The sequence below is a fragment of the Eriocheir sinensis genome, chromosome 20 (assembly GCF_024679095.1).
Source record: "Eriocheir sinensis breed Jianghai 21 chromosome 20, ASM2467909v1, whole genome shotgun sequence".
Lineage (NCBI taxonomy): Eukaryota > Metazoa > Arthropoda > Malacostraca > Decapoda > Varunidae > Eriocheir > Eriocheir sinensis.
In genome coordinates, this window is record NC_066528.1 from 10,949,288 (window position 1) to 10,967,195 (window position 17,908).

Genomic DNA, 17,908 nt, shown 5'->3' on the forward strand with positions numbered 1-17,908 from the left:
TCATCGGCAACAGGCAATTGCTGCCCCACATTCCTGAGGACACTGTTGTCCGATTTGATGGCACCGGCATTCGTCCCAGCACTCATGTTAAAAACTTGGGCCTGTACATGGACCGCTACATGACCTTCGATATACACATTAACGAGCTGGCTAAGAGAGTGATGGGGACACTAATATACATTGGTCGAGTAAGCATGAATTTTGACAAAAGCACGAGGAAAACTGTAGTTCAAGCACTTGTGCTCAGCCTGATAAACTATTGTATTAGGATCTGGGGAACCACCAACACTACGCTTATACACAAAGTACAGAAACTTCAAAATTTTGCAGCCCGAGTGTCTATTGGTGGCATGAAAAAATATGACCACGTCTCCCCAGCCTTCAGAGAACTAAAATGGCTCAAAGTAAAACAAAAACATTTTCTAGACATCACTACAGCCATGTACAAATCCCTGAACAAAATGACCCCTGCTTGGCTTTTGTCATTTCCCACCGTCCACAGTACAACAAGCAGCGTAACAAGGCAGAGAAATAATCTGGTAGAGCCCGGGACAAAGACAAACTCTGGTGCCAGGGCCTTCTTAGTAAACGACCCTAAAGTGTGGAATTCCCTCCCAGCCCACGTCACTATTGCCAGTACGCTTCCTTGTTTTAAAAGAAGTCACCAAACATATTCTAGATGCCCCCGATGGATAACTATTCTAGATGCCCCCGACGGATAACTAATGCTGATCCTCCTCCTCAAAGCTTTATCCCCGAGTATCACTAGGGAAAACGGGCCCTTGTCCTAAGTGCAAAAATGCTCCCTCCCTGCGCGGGGGAGCACGGGCTAAGCCTATTGGCGGCCCGTAGCAGGATGCCGACAGACCGACTCTATCGGCGATCGAAATCTATCCGACCGAGTCGGTCTGTCGACGAGGACTGGCGTGTCTCTGACTAATGCTGATATTTGAATATGTTTTTAGTATGTTGACGAAACTACTGCCAATGCTTCACTACTTCTGTTATACTAAAGTCACTTTTTATGTATGGTTTCCAGCTCACTTTTTATACGCTTTTTACGTCTGCTTTATTTTATTTTGTTTCATTTATTTTTTATCCAAGTTTAGATTTTATTGGTATTTTTTACACTCACATTTTATGTCTTTTATTTTTCATCAAATTCTAGATTTTATTGGCATGTCTTACATTCACTTTCTATGTATGTTTTATTATTATTTTTTTCATCTAAGGTTAGGTCTTACAGGCATCCCTTGCAATAACTTTTTATGTATGTTTTATTTTTATCAAAGTTTAGGTCTCGTATGCATTTTCTACACTTTTTTTTTTTTAGGTAGTTTTATTTTACTAAGTTTACCCCTATAGACATCTTCTACAATCTTTGCTATGCATATTCTAATCCTATCAAAGACTATGTTTTATATAGGCAATATTTTACTTTTTATAGGTATTTTGACGTCATGAGGAATCCCTTATTTAAACAATTCTCTTCATTCATGTTCTAAGATATGCTATTCAAGATGTTCTGTATTATACTAAAGATGACTTGTAGACATATGTCTATTTCATTGATGTGTAATAACCACTACCCTGTGGAAATAAACGAATTTGAATTTGAATTTGAAATTTGAACTCTTTCTCAGTACTCACCCTGCCCCTCTCCCTGTCCACGCCGTCGCCTCCAGTAGGTCACACACACCACAATGGCCAGGATCACCGCCACCACCACCGCTATCGGCACCGCTATCACCACTGTCGAAGAGGAGAGAGACAGAGTGACCTTTCCTTGTGGCGGCGAAGGTGTGGACGTGGTGTGGCTGTGGTTGTCAGGGTGGAGGAAGAGCTTGTAAGAGGAACACCTGGAGGGGCTGTGGTGGCATAGGTTGTGGATGGTGTTGTGGTGGTAGTGCCTGGAGGTGTTAGTGTTGTGGTGGTGGTGGTGGTGGTGATGGTAGTGGATGTTGTGGTGTTGGTACCTTGAGGCTTGAGGTGTTGTTGTGGTGGTTGGTGGTGGTGATGGTAGTGGATGTTGTGGTGTTAGTACCTTGAGGCTTGAGGTGTTGTTGTGGTGGTTGGTGGTGGTGATGGTAGTGGATGTTGTGGTGTTAGTACCTTGAGGCTTGAGGTGTTGTTGTGGTGGTGGTGGTGGTGATGGTAGTGGATGTTGTGGTGTTAGTAACGTGATTTGGTGTTGTTGTGTTGGTGATGGTGGTGATGATGGTAGTACCTGGAGGTGCTGTTGTTGTTGTGGTGGTTGTGGTGGTGGTGGTAGTAACTGGAGGTGCTGTTGTTGTTGTTGTTGTGGTGGTGGTGGTGGTAGTAACATGAGGTGCTGTTGTTGTTGTTGTGGTGGTGGTGGTGGTGGTGGTAGGGCGCGGCGGATCCCTGCAGGTGGGTGGCTTATGCAGGTTCGTGAATTGTGTTGGACCGTGACATCTGCCGCCCGTTTCTTTGGCTGTGCTTGTCCAGCTGGAAGAGCCGTGAGCCACAATACTGAGGACAGCGATGTATCTGTTCCATGTTGTTTTCCTCGTGCATCTTCCTCTGTATCCTTCAATGGTTAGGGTGAAATGCAGAATTTGGTTCAATATATTCGGTGCTTCCACATCCACCTTCAGTTTGATCCACTTGGTGTCACTGTAACACTTGTCAAGGCCAAACCAAGCTACCTGACGGACTGGTGCAGAGACAAAATTTAATGTTTCTGTCACTACAAGACTAACTCCCTTGAAGTCATCTCCCGGCTTCACGTACACTGTTGTCGACTCACTATATCTTCCTAATTCTTTTCTTCTCTCCAAACAAATTGTCTCCTTCCCTCCTTCACTGACGGCCACCACTTCATGAAGATCCTCACAGTCCCTGGTGCCGTGGGCGCCTCCAAGACGCAGCAGGAGCACCGCCGCCACAGCCACACGCCCCGCCATTACCCCAAGACACGCCAAGTCTGTTTGTCTCTGGGTGTGAGGGTGAGGGAGCCGGATGGACGCCGGATATACTTTCCCCCTGATATATAATACAAAGACTTAGAACACACACACACACACACACACACACACACACACACACACACATATGGTATTTATATATTACATATTTATATATATATTATGGGGAGTTAGTTAGACCAGGAAGAAAATCATTTAAGAAGTTGATCTTGAGTTTTGTGCGGGTAGAAAATGAAAAAAATAATGCGAAAACAAAGTGATAGAGAGGGAGGAAGGGAGACACAGGGAAGGCACAGAGAAGAGAAGACGGACACCTGAACACCATATTAGGAACAGAAACAAAAATAAATAAGAAGGAAAGAGAGAAAGAAAAGAAAAGGAAGTGAAATAAGAATGAAAAAAAAAAAGATAGATAAACATGAATAGAAAAACGAGAGAGAGAGAGAGAGAGAGAGAGAGAGAGAGAGAGAGAGAGAGAGAGAGATATTATTATTATTATTATTATTATTATTATTATTATTATTATTATTATTATTATTATTATTATTATTATTATTATTATTATTATTATTATTATTATTATTATTATTATTATTATTATTATTATCATAATCCCCCTTCCTATCTCTCTCTCCCCTCTATATCCTTCCCCTCTCTCTATCGCCTTCTCTCTCTCTCTCTCTCTCTCTCTCTCTATATATATATATATATATATATCATTTTTTTAATTATTTTTTCGTTTCATTTTATCTATTTTATCGTTTTTATTATTCCTTTTTCTCTTTTCCTTTTCTTTATCTTCTTTTTGTCCTTTTCCTTTCGTCTTTCTATTCCTCCGTTATTCTCTGTTATTCATTTGTCTCTTCGTGCCTCAGTTTTTCTCTTCTCTCCGCTTCTCTTCCCTTTTTCTTATCTCATCTCCGTTAGTCTTCTTCCTTTCTCTGCTCCTCACTTTCCTCCTCTTCATGTCTTTTCTTCCCTCCGTTCCTCCCTTCTCCTTTCCTTTCTTTCCGCTCTCCTCTTTCCATCTCTCCTCCCTATTCTCCCGTCCTCCCTCATCGCCCCCTTCTTCATTCCCTTTCCCTTGATGGTAGGTTTGGCTGGTCTGGTGGTGGTGGTGACAGTGGTGGTTGTGGTGGAGGTGGTGGTGGTGGTGGCAGTGGTGTTGGTGGTGGTTGTGGTGGTGGTTCTTGTCGCCAGAGGAGGTCATAGCAGCGATAAAGGTCACCGTGTTTGTAAAGTCATGAGCCGCGACGGATGTGTTTTGTCTCTGCGCATCAGTCACCTAATCTCAAAGTGCTCGTTTCTTTGTGCATGGGCTGACTTCTTATTGCTTCGTGTCTCCATGTCCACGTTCGTCTCTTTCTCTGATAACCTCAAGACGAGCTCCTTCTCTTCGTCCGCACTCCCCTCTTTCCTCGTCTCCCTAAACGCCTTCAAGAGGAACAAGAAGACCAAGACGCCTCGCCAGCCAACCCTGATCCCTCACCCTTGCCTGACCTCCTTCTGCCTTGTCGTGCTGGGGGGAGGGGGGGGGGTGATCAGTGGTGGTGGTGGTAGTGATGTGACCTCCTTCTGCCTTGTCGTGCAGGGGGGAGGGGGGGGGTGATCAGTGGTGGTGGTAGTGATGTGACCTCCTTCTGCCTTGTCGTGCAGGGGGGAGGGGGGGGGTGATCAGTGGTGGTGGTGGTAGTGATGTGACCTCTTGCCTTGTCGTGCTCGGGGGGGGGGGGAGGTGTTCAGTGGTGGTGGTAGTGATGTGACCTCCTGCCTTGTCGTGCTGGGGGGGGGGGGAGGTGTTCAGTGGTGGTGGTAGTGATGTGACCTCCTTCTGCCTTGTCGTGCTGGGGGGGGAGGTGTTCACTGGTGCTGGTGGTGATGTGACCTCCTGCCTTGTCGTGCTGGGGGGAGGTGTTCAGTGGTGGTAGTAGTGATGTGACCTCCTTCTGCCTTGTCGTGCTGGGGGGAGGTGTTCAGTGGTGCTGGTGGTGATGGTGCTAAAAGAAGTGGTGATGGAGCCCGTGGTTTTTAGAGGTGGTGGTGGTGGTACTGGTGGTGGTGGTGGTGCTGGTGATAAGGGTGGTGATGGTGGTTGTCCTGATCTATTTTAATTTTTTTCCTTCCTGCGTGTAGTTCACCCACGGCCGTATCACGCGCTGGGCTCGCACTCCCCAGCAAGTTCCCGCCTGGCAGGAGCAAGGCTCGTTATAGTCCATCTCTGGGTACTGCCGGAGCCTTGTGTGTCTCTGTGTTGTTATTCTTTATTTACAGCAAAGGAAACAGCTCGAGGGCAAAAAAAAAGAAAACAATGAAAAAAAGAGCCCGCCAATCACTGCTCCTACAGAAAAGACTTCAGAGGAGTGGCCAAAAGACAGGTCAATTTCGGGAGGAGAGGTGTCCTGATATACCCCACTGAAAGAGGTCAAGTCGTAGGCAGGAGGAAAGGAGAGAAAGGCAGGTGTGTGTGTGTGTGTGTGTGTGTGTGTGTGTGTGTGTGTGTGTGTGTGTGTGTGTGTGTGTGTGTGTGTATAATCACCGCAAATTAAAAAAAAAAGAACATTAACCCCACCTCACGCATTATATCATTAGCCTATAATTATCATTACTATTATTTTCTATTTATATCGTTGTTGTTGTTGTTGTTGTCGTCAGGTGAGGCGTTTTCGGAGGCTGGGACACCTTACCTGCCTGCTCCTTAATTACTCCCCTCACCTGTTTGGGCGTCGTGGGGAGAGAGAGAGAGAGAGAGAGAGAGAGAGAGAGAGAGAGAGAGAGAGAGAGAGAGAGAGAGAGAGAAAGGATGGGGGGGTTGGTCGTTACTATTTTAGACAGTGAGTGAGCTTGTAGTGACCCTCTAAATCTCTCCGTTTTCTCTACATTCATCTCTTTAGTCTGCCCTTTGACTCACCACGTTCTCTTTCTTTTCTCTCACTCTCAACACACACTATTCTATTTCATCAAATACACATATCCATCACACATTAATCTCTTTTGTTACGAGTCACTACATATAAATAAATGTACACAATCATTCTAATTTATATAAACAACAAGTCCACCTACTCTCCCAGGCAGCTGCGCCACATAGACTTCATCTCTCAGTTCACGACAGACATCCGGTACGTCAAAGGCGAAGACAACATCCCCGCCGACGCTCTCTCCCGTAACATCTCTGCAACATCCTCCTCCCTCATCGATTATGCCGCCATTGCTGCAGACCAAGTCGACGACGCCGAGCTGCAGCAATTGAGGGATAACCCCGCTTTGTCGATGAGGCGAGTCGAGTTCCCCGGGACCAACGTGCACCTGTACGCTGACGCATCTACCGCCACCATCCGGCCCTACCTGCCGAAGAACCACCGGTACCCACTCTTCCGCCAGCTGCACGACCTCTCTCACCCCGGGATCCGAGCGTCACAACGGATGATGTCCTCGCGTTTCATATGGACGGGGATCAACAAGGACGTCAGAGACTGGACCCGCACCTTCGTCCAGTGCCAGGCTTCCAAGGTGACGCGCCACACCGTCTCGCCTCCAGCAGCGTTCACGCCCCGATCCTCCAGACTCGAACACGTCCACGTCGACCTCGTCGGCCCACTTCCACACTCCAACGGCTACAAGTACCTCCTCACCTGTGTTGACAGGTTCACACGCTGGCCCGAAGCTGTCCCGGTCGAAGATATAACAACGGACACCATCGCCAGAGCCTTCGTCAACACCTGGGTGTCGCGCTTCGGTACGCCTCTCAGCCTCACATCCGACCGTGGAAGCCAGTTCGAGTCGAGCCTTTGGGACAAGGTCATGTCCATCCTGGGGATTAAGCGGATCAGAACCGCCAGCTACCATCCTCAGTCAAATGGCCTTGTCGAGCGCTTCCACCGCCAACTCAAGGCCTCGCTGGCAGCAACAGTTCAGGACCGCAGCGACTGGACTACGACTCTGCCCCTAGCCCTCCTCGGCATACGGACGTCCCTCAAAGAAGACTTTGGCCACTCCTCTGCAGAGCTCCTGTACGGCACCACTCTCCGCCTTCCAGGAGAGGTTCTCTCGCCCACTCCTGGCCCTCCCTGCGACATACAGGACTACGCCAGGAACCTTAAGAACGCCATGCAGAGACTCCAACCAGTGCCGCCACGTACATCACCCTCCAAGACGTTCGTGAGCCAGGACCTCGACACCTGCACACACGTGTTCGTACGGGTGGACGCCGTAAAGAAGCCCCTACAACAGCCATATGATGGCCCGTTCGCTGTCACCAGGAGGACGCGGAAGAACGTCACCATTGACCGCCACGGCAAATCCGATGTCATCGCCATCGACCGGGTCAAGCCCGCGTACCTCCTGCAGCCAGATCCTTCACCCACCAACACCGTGTCAGTGTCCCCCAGTCCAGTGATTACATACAAACTTCAGTCCCACAAGAAAAAATACGTAACGTTCCTCCTACCTCGTCACTAGGGGGGAGTTATGTAGTGACCCTCTAAATCTCTCCGTTTTCTCTACATTCATCTCTTTAGTCTGCCCTGTGACTCACCACGTTCTCTTTCTCTTCCGCCTTCTATTACACACACACCTATCTCATCCTCCATATTTCATCGAGTCGTGGGTCACTACATCATAAACATGTACCAAATCATCACGTATATTATAACAAACTCACCAACATAGATAATAACACCAAATCATCAACCTTGTATATAATAATGTATATCAACCTCTGTAAATATTATTTACCATATGTAAAAACATTCATATGCCTAAAAATAAAAATACCTCTCGAATGGAGTCACCACTGGTTATTAGTTTTGTCTTTTAACCTACAAGGCGGCCTTAGCGGATCCAAACGGCGTTGTACCAGCTACAACGTATGCTGCCTCGAAAACATACTAACATAAATGTTTGGTTTTCACTGTAGCGGCCTAGGCTGCCGTTATTTTTTTTTTTTTTTTGGGGGGGGCATATGAATGTTTTTACATATGGTAAATAATATTTACAGAGGTTGATATACATTATGATATACAAGGTTGATGATCAGTTTTCTCTATCTCTCTCTCTCTCTCTCTCTCTCTCTCTCTCTCTCTCTCTCTCTCTCTCTCTCTCTCTCTCTCTCTCTCTCTCTCTCTCTCTCTCTCTCTCTCTCTCTCTCCCGGCGAAGGAGAAGATAGAGACAAAGAAAAGCGAGGGATGGAGAAGGAAGGGAGGAAGGAGAGGAGGAAAGAAAGGAAGGATAAGAGGAAGGAAGAGAAGGAAGGAGAGAAGGTTGGAGGAAAAACATAAGGGGAGATGGAGAGAAGGAGAAAGAATAACTCGAAAAAATAACTCTGTATCTATCTGTTTGTCTGTCTATCTCTGTCTGTCTATCTGTCTGTCTGTCTCTCTCTCTGTCTGTCTATCTGTCTGTCTATCTGTTTATATATATTCTACATATCAGTGTTTCCACGTCACGGCCGCTCCACAAGAGAAAACAACTTGGCTTTGTCGGCACCGTTTCCTGCCCCGGTGATGCTTCCGAGGGTGACAACTAAATCCCCCCCACCTCTCTCTCTCTACCTAGGTTCAACTCCTCCTCCTCCTCCTCCTCCACCTCCTCCTCCTCCTGCTCCTCCTCTACTACTGCTACTGCTACAACAACTACTACAACTTTTTTTTTCTTTCTTTTTTTACAGCTAAGGAGACAGCTCAAGGGCGTAAAGAAAAAAAATAAAAAAAGGCCCGCTACTCACTGCTCCCGAACAGAGGTTATAGGAGTGTCCAAAATAAAAATACTACTACTACTACTACTACTACTACTACTACTAAGTAGAGTGTATAGCGAACTCATTTATTGCAAAGTTTTAACACAAGTAGGATAAACATATAACATACAAGCTAGAGTATATAGCAAATTTTATTATAGTGAAACTTTAACATGGCGACATCTGTAGGATATGTATAACAGGCTTACTGGAGTGTGTGGCGAACAATACTGTGGCGAAGTTTTAACATAGTGACATACGTAGGATATGTGTAACAGGCTAACTGGAGTGTGTGGCGAACAATACTGTGGCGAAGTTTTAACATAGTGACATACGTAGGATATGTGTAACAGGCTAACTGGAGTGTGTGGCGAACAATACTGTGGCGAAGTTTTAACATAGTGACATACGTAGGATATGTGTAACAGGCTAACTGGAGTGTGTGGCGAACAATACTGTGGCGAAGTTTTAACATAGTGACATACGTAGGATTAATATAAGCCAAAAGAAAATCATCGCAATGAAACTAAAAAAAAAAAAATAAATAAATAAAACTGACTGAAGTAAGAAAAAAAGAAAAACACATGATATACTCAAAAAAACCCAATCTAATAATAAGACGAGCCCTTGGCAGGAACAATCATGGAGGGAAAACACGCAACAAGCTGAAAGTGAACACTGGCACCAGAAATATGACGCAAAAAAGTGAACACTGGCACCAGAAATATGACGCAAAAAAGTGAACACTGGCACCAGAAATATGACGCAAAAAAGTGAACACTGGCACCAGAAATATGACGCAAAAAAGTGAACACTGGCACCAGAAATATGACGCAAAAAAGTGAACACTGGCACCAGAAATATGACGCAAAAAAGTGAACACTCATCATCCTCCTCCTCCTCCTGATCCTCCTCCTCTTCCTCCTCCTGATCCTCCTTCTCCTCCTCCTCCTCCTCCTCCTCCTCCTCCTGATCTTCCTGATCCTCCTCCTCCTCCTCCTCTTCCTCCTTCAAGGCATCACGCCTGCTTGTCTGGAGGGCACGGTGCTGCCCACTACTTGTCTGGAAGGCACGGTGCTGCCCCCTGCTTGTCTGGAGGGCACGGTGCTGCCCCCTGCTTGTCTGGAGGGCACGGTGCTGCCCCCTGCTTGTCTGGAGGGCACGGTGCTGCCCCCCTGCTTGTCTGGAGGGCACGGTGCTGCCCCCCTGCTTGTCTGGAGGGCACGGTGCTGCCCTGTACAGTGCTGTCCCCTGCTTGTCTGGAGGGCACGGTGCTGCCCCCTGCACGGTGCTGCCCCCCTGCTTGTCTGGAGGGCACGGTGCTGCCCCCTGCACGGTGCTGCCCCCTGCTTGTCTGGAGGGCACGGTGCTGCCCCCTGCACGGTGCTGCCCCCTGCTTGTCTGGAGGGCACGGTGCTGCCCCCTGCACGGTGCTGCCCCCTGCCTGTCTCGCGGGCACGGTGCTGCCGCCTGCAGGTTGCTCTCATCCTGCAGTGTTCACCCCTGCGGGCGTGCTGGCCTGGTTGTGGCAGCAGCCGGGGCACCGTGCGTCGGGAGCGTTGTCATGCAGCCACGCCTCACCCATTTGTGACCCCTGAGGGCGTGCCCGAAGGGGCGCGCCTCGGGGTCAGGTAATTTCCGTCATCGTAGTCTGAATCTTCGTCTACGTGGCATTGTGAATGCTCGGCGACATTTTCGTTGGTTGGAGGCTTCGGGATCTCCTCGTAGATGTGCTCCTCGTCGTCGCCGAAGTACAGGTAGTCGGGCTCCTGCTGCCGCGGCGCCACGCGCGGGAGCACGGTGGGGCCCGTGTGCGGCGCCACATCCACGTAGCTGTCGTCGCGGGGCACTGCGGGAAGAGTGTGACCATTACGACGACGACGAGGACGACCGTCACGATGGGGGGGGGGGGGGAGAGAGAGAGAGAGAGAGAGAGAGGGGAAACGTGTGTGCAAGTGTGTGTGTGTGTGTGTGTGTGTAATTCACCACAGCCTCATCACTGGTTGGACTCGCTTTCGCCAGCAGGTACCCTCCCGACACGAGCAAGTGCATGCTCATTATCGTCGGTCTCTGGGTACTGCCAGGACCTCACACAACACACACCCCATCCCCCTTGCTGAAGGGGGGACAGTAACCACTCCTACTCATCGGAAATAATTCGGCCTGAGCGGGGCTCGAACTGCCGCCTTTTTGGCCGTTAAGCCTCGCAGCGGAGCGCTCTACCGATTGACCCACCGGAGTGGTGTGTGTGTGTGTGTGTGTGTGTTTGTGTGTGTGTGTGTGTGTGGCCTCCACTCAGCCGTGGAAGACTCATCTTGAAAACTTAAGCCGCCAACTCAATAGATTTCTACAGTAAACTCGCGGCACTCAGGTGGCTTTAGGGTAGAAATTAAGCACACCCACACCAACACACACACACACACACACACACACACACACACACACACACACACACACACACACACACACACACACACACACACACACACACACACACACACACACACACACACACACACACACACACACACACACACACACACACACACACACACACACACACACACACACACACACACACACACACACACACACACACACACACACACACACACACACACACACACACACTCACCCTGCCCCTCTCCCTGTCCACGCCGTCGCCTCCGGTAGGTCACACACACCACAATGGCCAGGATCACCGCCACCACCACCGCTATCGGCACCGCTATCACCACTGTCGAAGAGGAGAGAGACAGAGTGACCTTTCCTTGTGGCGGCGATGGTGTGGACGTGGTGTGGCTGTGGTTGTCAGGGTGGAGGAAGAGCTTGTAAGAGGAACACCTGGAGGGGCTGTGGTGGCATAGGTTGTTGAGGGTGTTGTGGTGGTAGTGCCTGGAGGTGGTGGTGGTGGTGGTGGTGATGGTAGTGGATGTTGTGGTGTTAGTACCTTGAGGCTTGAGGTGTTGTTGTGGTGGTGGTGGTGATGGTAGTGGATGTTGTGGTGTTAGTACCTTGAGGCTTGAGGTGTTGTTGTGGTGGTTGGTGGTGGTGATGGTAGTGGATGTTGTGGTGTTAGTACCTTGAGGCTTGAGGTGTTGTTGTTGTGGTGGTGGTGGTGATGGTAGTGGATGTTGTGGTGTTAGTACCTTGAGGCTTGAGGTGTTGTTGTGGTGGTGGTGGTGGTGATGGTAGTGGATGTTGTGGTGTTTGTACCTTGAGGCTTGAGGTGTTGTTGTGGTGGTGGTGGTGGTGATGGTAGTGGATGTTGTGGTGTTAGTACCTTGAGGCTTGAGGTGTTGTTGTGGTGGTGGTGGTGGTGATGGTAGTGGATGTTGTGGTGTTAGTACCTTGAGGCTTGAGGTGTTGTTGTGGTGGTGGTGGTGGTGATGGTAGTGGATGTTGTGGTGTTTGTACCTTGAGGCTTGAGGTGTTGTTGTGGTGGTGGTGGTGGTGATGGTAGTGGATGTTGTGGTGTTAGTACCTTGAGGCTTGAGGTGTTGTGGTGGTGGTGGTGGTGGTGATGGTAGTGGATGTTGTGGTGTTTGTACCTTGAGGCTTGAGGTGTTGTTGTGGTGGTGGTTATGGTGATGGTAGTGGATGTTGTGGTGTTAGTAACGTGATTTGGTGTTGTTGTGGTGGTGGTGGTGGTGATGATGGTATTACCTGGAGGTGCTGTTGTTGTTGTGGTGGTTGTGTTGGTGGTGGTAGTAACTGGAGGTGCTGTTGTTGTTGTTGTTGTGGTGGTGGTGGTAGTAACTGGAGGTGCTCTTTTTGTGGTGGTGGTGGTGGTTCTGGTAGGGCGCGGCGGATCCCTGCAGGTGCGTGGCTTCTGCAGGTTCGTGAATTGTGTTGGACCGAGACATCTGCCGCCCGTTTCTTTGGCTGTGCTTGTCCAGCTGGAAGAGCCGTGAGCCACAATACTAAGGCCAGTGATGAATTTGTTCCATGATTGTTGCCTCGTGCATCTTCCTCTGTATCCTTCAATGGTTAGGGTGAAATGCAGAATTTGGTTCCATCTATTCGGTCCTTCCACATCCACCTTCAGTTTGATCCACTTGTTGTTGCTGTAACACCTGTCAAGGCCAAACCAAGCTAGTATTTGACTTGGTGCAGAGAGAAATGCTTGTGTCACTACAAGACTAACTCCCTTGAAGTCATCTCCCGGCTTCACGTACACTGTTGTCGACTCACTATATCTTCCTAATTCTCTTTTCTCCTTACAAATTGTCTCCTTCCCTCCTTCACTAACGACCACCACTCCATGAAGATCCTCACAGTCCCTGGTGCCGTGGGCGCCTCCAAGACGCAGCAGGAGCACCGCCGCCACAGCCACACGCCCCGCCATCACCCCAAGACACGCCAGGCCTGTTTGTCTCCGGGTGTGAGGGTGAGGGAGCAGGATGGACGCCGGATATACTTCCCCCCTGATATATAATACAAAGACACAGAACACACACACACACACACACACACACACACACACACACACACACACACACACACACACACACACACACACACATGGCATTTATATATTGACCTTAGTGTGTCCTGCGTTTTGAAGATGGATAATTGTGATATGAGTATGTATTCTCTCTCTCTCTCTCTCTCTCTCTCTCTCTCTCTCTCTCTCTCTCTCTCTCTCTCTCTCTCTCTCTCTCTCTCTCTCTCTGGTTGAAGTATAAAGACACTGAATGACTCGCCCTTCTGTTCACTCGTCTGGTGTGTCGTCGGTCCTCTTCGTCGCCCGCAGCCACGTCCTCATCTTCTGGGAGGGGATGAACCTGCGTTTTTTGGCCCTTGTAATTCTTAACTGCACGCGTGTAAGGCATCACTGAATCTCATGAACAGCAACATTGAAGCGCTGATAGCCGCTGTTTTAGAAGACGGTTATGGACGGAGAGTAACGAGAGTAGCGACCCCAACCTGACCTACCTATAACTACTAAGTATTCTAGCCCTGCAGGATGACAGGATGAGGTCAGCCCCGCCCCCGCCCACCCATGTCCCAGGCCTTCTCTCTCTCTCGGCCTTGACCTTGGAACATAACCTCTCTAAACAGTGTAAGGCCAAGCTCCTTGTATAGTTGCAAGCTCCTATTTTACGATGACCCTATACATGGCCTCTCATGCACGATTTAAACCAGCAAAAAAGGGCAAAATAAACATGGCGACTGATACATTTTGTTATGCTTTTATTAATATTAAGTCACAGGATCAGATAACAGGGGGCAGCGTGACATAATCATTCATCACACTGTGCAAGCCAAACCCCGCGGACAGTCTGACATTCCCGTGAGTCGCGCCGTCCGTGTGTTCCCGAGGCGGCCGCGGCACCACACTGTTCCGGGGAGGGGACGGCGCTGTGCAAAATACCCCAAAGATGCAAGAAAAGCACAGATGTTTGTTACTTCATAGCCGTGTTGTACTAAAAGTTTAGGTTTTCTTTTAACACCGTGAAAGTTGCCTGTAGTAGCTACGTGTTTTGTTCTGTTGTAGCTTCTAGTGTGTCAGGATGGCCGTGGTGCTGGCCCAGGCACGCGTAATGCAGCCTGAGGATTTTGCACAACAGCGGCGGGCACTCGCTGAAACTTGTCACCATCCAACACAACAGTGACGAGTACCAAGGCATGAAACACATCTCCCCGCCCCCTCAAAGGAAAAGGGATTAATATGTCACCATCCAACACAACAGTGACGAGTACCTTGGCATGAAACACATCTCCCGCCCCCTCAAAGGCAAAGGGATTAATATGTCACCATCCAACACAACAGTGACGAGTACCTAGGCATGAAACACATCTCCCGCCCCCTCAAAGGTAAAGGGATTAATATGTCACCATCCAACACAACAGTAACAAGTACTAAAGCATGAAATACATTTCCCCTGTCTCCCAACGAGAAAAAAGATTGACTGACTTCTCACAAACCAAAACAACTGTAACATCATATCTTTATCCATGTAGTGGAATGCTATACCTATATCTCTCACTATGTTATATGTATCACCGAAGATCCGATTTATATGACTTTCTGGTTGCATATAATCTTGCACTATTACTCCCAGGTCTCTCTCTTCATTTACTTTCTTTAATATTTCGCCATCTCCCATTTGTGTGTGTGTGTGGGGGGGGGGGGGGGTGCTTCCACGCGACGCGTCACGGCCACGACAAAATGCGCAATATCTTCGGCTGTCCTAACTTTTTTTCTATTATTATTATGAGAGAAGTTTTCTTACACTATACACTATTCTAGATGAATATAGAATTATTGCAAAGACACCATTTCCACCTCTTTTAAATGTCTAAACTTTCCCCGCGCACAACATCCAGAGAAATATATCGCCATCCGTACTTCAAGGGTTAACTATAGCGAAAAGACACTAATAATTAAACCTTTCACCGGTAACTATAAATAAATGTAGTTATTGGAGTGGAGGAGACAGTTTTTGGGTCGGAAATCGGAAAACATAAGAGGCTGAGTACGACAATCTGGTGCAGCAGGTGTCGAGTCAGTGTCGGAGTGTTGGTCAGTGAGGGTGGGCGTGCAGGTGTGAGTCAGTGTCGGAGTGTTGGTCAGTGAGGGCGGGCGTGCAGGTGTGAGTCAGTGTCGGAGTGTTGGTCAGTGAGGGTGGGCGTGCAGGTGTGAGTCAGTGTCGGAGTGTTGGTCAGTGAGGGTGGGCGTGCAGGTGTGAGTCAGTGTCAGGTGTTGGTCAGTGAGGGCGGGCATGCAGGTGTGAGTCAGTGTCGGAGCGTTGGTCAGTGAGGGTGGGCGTGCGGGTGTGAGTCAGTGTCGGAGTGTTGGTCAGTGAGGTTGGGCGTGCAGGTGTGAGTCAGTGTCGGAGTGTTGGTCAGTGAGGGTGGGCATGCAGGTGTGAGTCAGTGTCGGGTGTTGGTCAGTGAGGTGGGCGTGCAGGTGTGAGTCAGTGTCGGGTGTTGGTCAGTGAGGTGGGCATGCAGGTGTGAGTCAGTGTCAGGTGTTGGTCAGTGAGGATGGGCATGCAGGTGTGAGTCAGTGTCGGAGTGTTGGTCTGTGAGGGTGGGCGTGCAGGTGTGAGTCAGTGTCGGAGTGTTGGTCAGTGAGGGTGGGCGTGCAGGTGTTGTTTCAGTGTCGGGTTGTTGTTAAATGAGGGCGGGCGTGCAGGTGTGTGTCAGTGTGGGTGTTGGTCAGTGAGGGTGGGCGTGCAGGTGTTGAGTCAGTGTCGGAGTGTTGGTCAGTGAGGGTGGGCGTGCTGGTGTGAGTCAGTGTCGGTGTGTTGGTCAGTGAGGGTGGGCATGCAGGTGTGAGTCAGTGTCGGAGTGCTGGTCAGTGAGGGTGGGCGTGCGGGTGTTGAGTCAGTTACGGAGTGTTGGTCAGTGAGGGCTGGGTGCAGATGTGAGTCAGTGTCGGAGTGTTGGTCAGTGAGGGTGGGCGTGCCGGTGTGAGTCAGTGTCGGGTGTTGGTCAGTGAGGGTGGGCGTGCAGGTGTGAGTCAGTGTCGGAGTGTTGGTCAGTGAGTGCGGGCGTGCAGGTGTGAATCAGTGTCGGAGTGTTGGTCAGTGAGGGTGGGCGTGCAGGTGTTGAGTCAGTGTCGGAGTGTTGGTCAGTGCGTCCGGGTGTGCGGGTGGAGTCAGTGTCGGAGTGTTGGTCAGTGAGTGCGGGCGTGCAGGTGTCAGTGTCGGAGTGTTGGTCAATGAGGGCGGGCGTGCGGGTGTGAGTCAGTGTCGGAGTGTTGGTCAATGAGGGCGGGCGTGCAGGTGTGAGTCAGTGTCGGAGTGTTGGTCAGTGAGTGCGGGCGTGCAGGTGTGAGTCAGTGTCGGAGTGTTGGTCAGTGAGGGTGGGCGTGCAGGTGTTGAGTCAGTGTCGGAGTGTTGGTCAGTGAGTGCGGGCGTGCAGGTGGTGGTGTCACGTTGTGCTGACTGATGCGTGGACTAATCCAAAGTTACGGAGACTGAGGCGGGACACAAAGGCCGGGGATATGGAGGTGACAGCCCGGACCCTCAAAGTGATATGGTAGGAGGCATTTAAGTACTGTTTAGAGAGAGAGAGGTTCGAAACACGTGCTCCATTTCTCTCTCTCTCTCTCTCTCTCTCTCTCTCTCTCTCTCTCTCCCATGGCTACCACACTCCTACCTTGTATCACCTTTTCAGAGCGTCAAAGTGATATGGTAGGAGTCATTTATGTTGTTTAATTTAATGCTTGTTCAAATTCCTCCACCTCCTCCTCATTTTCACTGTTTTTATCTATATTAATATCTAGTCGAAGAGGCCTAGGGAGGGATGTGAAGGATAGGAGGGATGCAAGACGAGGGGCATAGGAGTTTAATAGAGGATGACTACTATACATTTCAGCGGCAGACAAACGCTGTTTTTCGCAAATATCTCCTAAACGAATCTTTGGATCAGTATGATATTTCAGCACACTACCTATAATACCCGGACCTAATTTATGGCTAACCTACCACATTACTATATGTCTTATGTGACGAGTTTACTTGTGAAAAATAACACAAACCCGACGAGTCATGTTGACGCATTCGAAGGAAAGTGTGCCCCCCCCCAGCACCCTCCCAAACTATTCCTAGCCACAACTACTCCCCCTTCTCGCTCTCGTTATCCCTCCTCTTCTCCCCCTAACTTCTTGCCTCCCTCATCACTCTTGTGTCCCTCCCTATTTCTCCCATCACTGTATTATATATTAGAATGAGTGTAAAATATTGTTTTTTCTGAAAACTTCATGTGGATGTGGCGGCGTATTGCACCGACGGTAAAGTTATCAAAAACAGCCAGTGTAGGTGCCGGTGCCGGTGTGGAAGGGGAGGATGTGGTGTTGTTGTTGATTATGCCCCTCACTCTTGACACACTTATCCCCACGGCGTGCGCAACTCGGTCGTAAGGCCTGTGTGCATAAAGATAAATGTTGTTATGTTATAGATTTCTTCTTACCTCACTCTATAATATGACATTGCGACACCATACAGTCTGCCCTACAATTGCATAACATATGTATGTCAATGTAATAATGTATGTAAGAAACAGACAAAATTATCTACTCACCTTTTCAAACTGATGTAAGTTCTACCACGGGTGCTTTCACGTTTGTACAACGTGGCAAGACGAAGAACAAACGCTGTCCTGCATCCACGGGGGCAAAGGGTCAACATTGCTGCTAATGGGTGCCCCTCGGAAGTCAATGAGTTATACCCTGTCTCTGCTTAAGTCATAGCCTCGGGCTGGGGAAGGGGG